At 39.8% G+C, this 6,802-nt stretch overlaps 1 pseudogene; it reads left to right on the top strand.

Moving 5' to 3' along the window:
* Positions 1-722: 722 nt before the first annotated feature.
* Positions 723-1,743, top strand: LOC118830564 (annotated as a pseudogene).
* The last annotated feature ends 5,059 nt before the right edge of the window (positions 1,744-6,802 follow it).

Here is a 6,802-nt window from a genome sequence, read left to right as displayed (position 1 = left end):
TCATGGGTTGGAAGGTTCTGTTCAGACACTATACCCAATGCTCCCCTGAGACGATTTGGATGCATCAGCTGTGTTTTGGGATGTGTCAAGGCATAGGGGAAAGAACAGTAGTCTTGGAATCAGGAAAGACCGCTGTTCAAATCCCGGCTCTGGTATCCACTATGTGTGTGATCCTGAGAAAGTCACTTATGCTTGGAATCTCAGTTTCCTCATCTCTATGATGGGAATGATAAAACCTGCAGGATTAATCTATGCAAACGTGAACTGTTATTTTCATCAAAGGCCTGGAGGTGCATCCAACAAGTAAGAAATACAAGCAGGTTCATTTCCCACCCTCTGGAGGGCCTGAATCAGAAGAGAGAAGAAACTTTGAGGAAAAGGGGGCAGAGAAATGCAGGTGGCCTCATATGAAAACAGTGTGTGGGCTTTGGTCTCTCAAGAGTTAAAGTGTTCTGCCTCTCTGGCGGGAGTGAGCAGCCGGCCTCCGACTCTGCGATGCGGCCGCCTCACCTGCCTGCTGTCTTTGCCCGTCACCTGCAGAGCGGACCATGCCTGGCGCTGCGACCCGGCTCGTAGGGAGGAGTGGAGCCCGACCCTCTCGGGGCAGCCCGTGCCCCGCAGGCAGAACCCGCCCACAGCCGGACTGGGAGGCCGAGGCGGAGGCGGCTGCGGGCAGCGGGGGCGCTGGGAGTGAGACGCGAAAATGGGCTGCATAATTGAAAAAAGCTCTTGCAGATGCTGAAACGTTTGTTGAATGATTAAGAGACCATGACAAGAGAAACCTTCTGAACGTAATCAATGCGGAAAGGCTTTCAGAAGAAGCTCTAGTCTTGCTTTACATGCGAGAATCCACACTGGGGAGAAACCTTAAGAATGTACTCTATGCGGAAAGACTTTCTCACAGAGCTCCAGTCTTGCTTGACATGACAGAATCCACAATGGAGATAAATGTTATGCGTGTGATCAGTGTAGAAAGTATTTCACATGGAACCCCAGTCTTGCTCTACATCAGAAAATCCATAGGGGACAGAGACTTTATAAATATGATCAATGTGGAAAACCTTTTAGACTCAGGTCCATTCTTAATCCGCATCAGAGAATCCGCACTGGGAAGAAACTTCACGAATGTAATCGATGTGGAAAAGCTTTTACAAAGAGATCATGACAATGCGTCAGAATCTCTGACTGAACTAACCAAAGCTCTCCGCGAGCCAGTAGAAGCAATGAAACAGGACAAGAAGGAATTCAAAAAGTTAATGAAGCTGCAAGACACCGACCACGATCTACAGTAGTTATGGAAATTCAGCAAGAAAACAGGTAAATCGGGGAATTGCTGCAAGAAAGTAAAGAATTACACACATCTCTTGAAGAACACCAGTCTGCTTTAGAACTCATAATGAGCAAGTGCCGAGAACAGATGTTTAGGTTGCCAATAGCCAGCAAAAAAGGATGACCCAGGCATTACAATGAGGCTAAAGGAGCAACATTCCAAGGAATTAGGAGTACATGTGGACCAGATTGCCAAAATGGCAGCAGTAATGAAGAAAGCTATCGAAATTGATGAGCAGCAGGGTTGCAAGGAGCAAGAACGAATTTTCCAACCTGAACAAGAAAACCAAGGCTTGAGAGAAAACTTCCAGTAACTTGAGAACCATTCCTGAGCCCGAGAAAGTCGATGCATCAGAGAGTACATCTTTGTCAGCATTGGTAACCAGCAGTCATTTGAGCCTGAGGAAGAGCTAAAGAACCTGGAAAATCACTGAGCTTCAATCGCACAGCTCTTAATAAGGAGCCAAGGTTTACTTAAAAAGTTGCTAATGAATTGAGCACTAGAAAACTCACAGTCTCAAATCAGTCCTTCATTTCATTCCTTTTTTATATTATGTATATAGCACACTGACAAATGACATTTTAAAAAGATTATTAGCAGAAGATTAATATTTGGTTGTCATTGACTTTATTCCTATCAAAATTTTTAATGAGAAAGAAGAAACTTTAAGCCATTGTCATTAGGTAAACAAATAAAAGTTCTCATATTAAGAAACTAATGACCGTACTAGGCCCCTGCCATAGTTATTTTTCTTAATTTTTTTATCCAAGTAATAAATATATATAACCAAAACTCTGCATAAATTTTATGCAGTTATACCATTTTAAAAAGTTCACATTTCTTAGCTTGGACTTATAAAAAAGGAAATGTGTCCATCCTAAATCTGATCTCTATTTGATACAAAGGCTAGCGAATGGTTGTTATATATTAAATGTACTGAGCCTACCTTTACATTTCTGAAGAAATACCTTTCAAAGATATCACGATTATCAAAAAAACTTTTAAAAGACCAGTGATCTTTTGGTTCTGTGGCATACGCAATAAATTGGATATATATATTCATTCTTCAAGCCTAGATCCTAAGAGGTGCTTTTGTTTTAGCCAGCAACATACCATAGTTGATTGTGACATTTTGAGTAATAACTGTCCATAACCTACTGAAGGTAAAGAAATGTAGAAATTATCTTTTCAGTAATGAAAAAGAAAGCCATACTACTTTCTGAGAAAGAAAACCATATAAAAGACAAGATTATTCAGTAGATCGAACTACTTCTTTGGGGGTTAGGGGGAGGTTAGGTTTGGATTCCTGAATAAATATTAATTTGGTCAGGCTTGTTTTCTGGTTGATTTTAGGAGTTTAACCTATCCATTACCCAGCTATCACAGCTGGAAGGCCTGATATCGCAAGCCAGGAATACAGAGATTTGAAGTGAGCAAAAAAAAAAAACAAAAAAAAAAACCAATGAATTTATTTTAGCCTTGTTAATAGTAAACACCAACTTTTCATCTGGTTTATAAGAAGAAACCTTTATTCCTTATAAAGGTTTATTTTTCTTATTAGATGCCAACAGGAGCAAAGAAATAATTGTAGGTCTCTCCGAATTTTCCCTTGAGCTCGTTTGTTCCTAGTAACTTTCAGATTCTTTATGGCCATCATACTGAAATGGATATCTGGGAATAGTTCATTTTCTTGGATTTTATAAAAATTGTAAGTTTTTTACTTCACCATGTGGATTTTCAAAACAGACAACCAAGTAAAGAAGTAATTGAAGTTTGGGCCATTATTTAAACAGACAATAAAGTAGAAACTAAACTTTCTCAAATTAGCACAGATTGCAAATTCCATTTAGATCATCTGTTGAAGAAATACTAATGGAATCTGTTAATATACAAACACTCACATTCTGCTAAGAATAAAAGCAACAACTATTTACACAAACTTACCTTCCCAAACATTGTTTCTTTTTTATTTAAAATAAAATAAAATCTTATTCCAAAGGCCTTGGTGAAGATTTTCAATAAAAGATAGATATTGTGTCCTTAAAATTGTTTGGTAACTGTCTTCTATGTCACTTTGATTAAGAAGCAGTACTTGACTTGGTGGCAAATTTGTCCAAATAATTTTGGTTTTATCCCAATTAACTTGAGGAAATAAAACAAGCTGCACTGTTAATATTTAGTATGTGGCAATCTTGAGGCAGCTATTATAAAAAAGTTTTGATTTAATTTATCTCCTTTTGACCATCATAGATATACTGTGTTTTTTGAGATTTAATTTTAGGGTTTTGTGGAATTTTATTTCGTGTACTAAGTTTTCATCACATACAGATTATTTTTGTAGTCCAGAAGCTTGAAATGTCTATTTGGAATGTATGCTGTATAATTTTGTCAATTAAGGATGATTGATTAAAAAAAAGAGTTAAAGTGTTCCACAAAGTCATGGGAATATTGTCATTTAGAATTATTCCATCCATAATCTCTTAATGAAATGGACCCTTCAAGCAACAGGAGACCAGACCAAAGTGGGTCACCCTTAGTCTCACTCCATCCTGCTCAGGAACTGGTCTGGATGGCTTGAGAACAATGACTCAATATTAAGAAATTTTATGACCAAAGATTTCATTAGCAGCAATGCTTGAGGGCCAGAGAGAAAGCCAATCAGAACTCCCTAGGACTATCAGAGGGAAGAAATTTGCATTCAGCATGCTGGAAAGAAGACTCAAAGTTTCTGTCTTCTAGGTCAATCTCTTTCTCCCATTGAAAAAATGGATCGCTCGGAGCTCTGAAGGTAAAACATGAAAGCACCAGGACCTCAACCTCTCTGCCTTGTCACCTATCCACAGCATCTCCTTCTTTTTATAGCTATCTGAAAAAGCCACTGGGTGAGATAGACATGATTTAAGACTGTAGGATCCTGGTGTTATTTTGTTTTTTGGGTATTTTTTTTTTTACTCTTACAGACCAATGACACTAATTACAGTATCTGCTAAGCAAAACCCATCCTTTTCTGAGACAAGCCCTAGATCAAGAAATGGTAATGAGATTGCATTAGCAATAAAGGAAGAGAATGGATTTTCTGTGGCCTACAATGAAGGAAAAACCACTTACCAAGAGGACTCAAGAGAGAAGGAACCATGGGCAGCCAGCCTGACATCCCTGGCTCCAGTTGGGTTAGATTTCAGCTATATCCCTGCCTCAAATCTCTCCCCACTCTAGCCAGTTCTCCCAGCTATCAAATAGATTTTCCTAAAATGCAGGTCATGGGCAGCTAGATGGTGCAGGGGATGGAGCTCTGGGCCTAGAGTCAGATCAGACCTAAGTTCAAATCAGACCTCAGACATTTACTAGCCCTGTGACCCTAGGCAAGTCACTTAATCCTGTTTGCCTCAGTTTCCTCATCTGTAAATTGCTGGAGAAGGAAATGGCAAACCACTCCAGTATCTTTGCCAAGAAAACCCCAAATCAAGTCACAAAGTCAGGCACAACTGAAACAACTGAACGATAACAATTTTCAAAAGTGCAGGTCTGACCATATCACCCCATGCCAACCCCAATTAATAAACTCAGTAGCTCCCTATTACCTCCAGGATCAAATATAAAATCTTACATTTGTCTTTTCAAAGCCTTCATAACATGGTCCCTTCTTACCTTTCCAGTTTTTTATATATTACTCCATTCACATTTTCTTTGACCCAGTGACACTGGCTTCATTGGTGTTCTTCTCACAGCGATCCATCACCAGAGGCTGAACATTTTCACCAACTATCTCCCATGTCTGGAATGTTCTCCCTCCTCATCTCTGACTCCTGACTTCTCTGGCTTCCTTTGAGTTTCAGCTAAAGTCCCACCTTCTGCAGGAAGCCTTTTCTAATCCTAGTAAAGCCTTCCCTCTGAGATTATCCTCAGGTTATCCTGTAAATATCCTGTTAGAACAGAGTTGTTCGGATGTTATCTCTTCTATTGAGCTACTTGAGAGCAGGGACTGTGTTTTGCCTTTTTTTCTCTCCCCAGCCCTTAGCACAGTACCTGACACATAGTAGGTACTGAATAAATGCTTGTTGACTGCTTGTCTCTGAATAGTGAGGGTCCCAGTTTAGGAGTAACTATTAACATCTTGTGAATCCCCTTCATACTTCCATGTAAAGGTATGTTCCCCCTCCCCAGCCCCCATTAATGTAACCTACTGCCAATATTCTTTTTACTTAAAAGCATCCAAGATGCCTTGTGGGGTAGTTAAGTTTCTTGTCACTGATGGTGTTCAAGCAAAGGCTAGATATAGTTGGGAATTTTGTAAAGGGGACTTATCCCTGGGTCAAGGGGTTATATTACATAGGGAAAGGAAAGGAAAACATGGTTTAGAATGGATATATTTTTTCTGGGCACTTGGGGTATAATGTTGTAATGTTGGAAATAGTATGTAGGCTGGTTTGGTTGGCATGTGGAGGTCCCTTCTAGACTTGAGAGTCTCTGATCTCTAAGTAACCGTTCTTTCCCCTCTTCCTTTATTCTAAATGCCTACTATGCGCAAAACTCACCTCCACAAAAAAAAATACCAGTCCTCCTGGTCCTTACACCATCCAAACATCTTCATCGATCCAGTAATGCCCTGGTTCATCGCTGTGGTGGCCACAAAATATTTTGAGAATGAATTCATTTTAATTCATCTTAATTTAAGGAACAACTGTATGATGTGCCTCACATTTATGAGACAGGTGAAAGAAGCTTTGTTCTATAGCTCCCAAAATGTTGAAAATCAAATCCCTGGTCTTTCTTATCTATTTTGATTACTATCTCCTGTGTCCCAGGGCCATAGGTTTTTCTTGGATCAAATAGTTTTGAAAATTTTTCACCTGAAACTCTACTCAGGCAATGGGAGGTCTCCTAAGGTGATGACGTATTCATAGACTAGAAGTAGAAGAACATGTAGAGACCAAATAATCCAATATCCACATTTTATACACGAGGAAACTGAAGCCCCGAGTCCAGAGAGAGGAGGTGATCTGAACTCAGGTGGAGGAAATCCCAAATATATCAAAGGAGTTACTATTGTCATGGTAGATCCAAGCTGGCTTCTCCACCTGCCTGTCCCCCATCCCTTCCCACCCCACTTCCAAGGCTCCCTTTTGATGTTGATTTTTTTTCTGGTGGAAATAGATTTCTAAGATTATGCTTGCAGAGCAGGTACCAACCTGAATTGGTAGAGGGAGTTACCTCGCTGGGAGTCCAAAAGAAAAAAAGGACAGTATCATTAATGCTAATTCAGCTACTGGAAACCTTCCTAGGACTTCCAAGAAAACTCAAGTTTCCTTGTTGAAAATCCACCCACCCATCCAAAGATGTCCAGGTCCATTCTGACCCGGTGTCAGAGACTGAGCAGCAATCTGTAAGCCTACTTCCTCTCTCAAGAAAAGTTGAAACGAATGGAAAACTTGTAGATAGCAAAATAATAAAAAGTGAGGGAAATTAATATAC

This window comes from Trichosurus vulpecula, chromosome 9 (genome assembly GCF_011100635.1).
Source record: "Trichosurus vulpecula isolate mTriVul1 chromosome 9, mTriVul1.pri, whole genome shotgun sequence".
In the NCBI taxonomy this organism is placed as follows: Eukaryota; Metazoa; Chordata; class Mammalia; order Diprotodontia; family Phalangeridae; genus Trichosurus; species Trichosurus vulpecula.
This window is presented reverse-complemented; position numbering and strand designations above follow the sequence as displayed.